The 698-nt window shown below is 39.3% G+C and overlaps 1 protein-coding gene across 1 annotated transcript in view; it reads right to left on the bottom strand.

Moving 5' to 3' along the window:
* EXT1 (exostosin glycosyltransferase 1) overlaps nucleotides 1–698 on the bottom strand; it is a 315513-nt gene that overhangs the window by 208746 nt on the left and 106069 nt on the right. The gene's annotated exons all lie outside the window — the stretch shown is intronic.

Raw genomic sequence — 698 nt, forward strand, 5'->3', positions numbered from 1 at the left:
AATGATCGCAAACTCTGCAATGGGAAAAGAACCATCCAGGAAAATAACACACCCTATGTATGCTTCTCATTTATTACAGAGAGTCTTCACTTTACAAATTTGGCCACCAATACACAGCCCTAATAAATATGCATCAAATATACTACAGCTTACAAGAAGTGTCCATCAAAGCAGCCATCTCTACTGTTATACAATAGGACAGCTCTAATACTATAAAATAGGACAATTCCTGTTACTCTATAGGTAAGAACGCAGGTAAAATAATGTTAACATGAACTTGAGGTGTGGCTTTTATAAAGTTGTTAAATCCTCTCAGGTATACTCAGCTACGTTTCCCATCTAAGTTTATAGGGTTCTGGAAAGCAATTCCTTATTCCTCTTACCATCTCTCCCACTTTGCAGCCCATGGTCCCAGACCAGTCAGTGCTTTGCAAGGAGTGAGTCTACTACAAGTTGTTCTCTGACTGACCCCAGGAACTTTCTTCCAGTTCTGAGACAACATCAACAATGGGGGTCCCTCCACCTTTCCTGCTTCTGTTTGGAGTCAAATATGTTAGAATCATTAATATCACCGCTGTAAAAAATGTCAGAATTATATGGATCTCTGAGGTTTTTGAGTACCACTAAAGGAGTACAGTGTTTGAGTCAAAAAACCTGAGACCAAATATGAGCTCTGCCCTTTTAGTACGTAATTTTCC

The sequence above is a fragment of the Pongo pygmaeus genome, chromosome 7, assembly GCF_028885625.2.
Source record: "Pongo pygmaeus isolate AG05252 chromosome 7, NHGRI_mPonPyg2-v2.0_pri, whole genome shotgun sequence".
Taxonomy (NCBI): domain Eukaryota; kingdom Metazoa; phylum Chordata; class Mammalia; order Primates; family Hominidae; genus Pongo; species Pongo pygmaeus.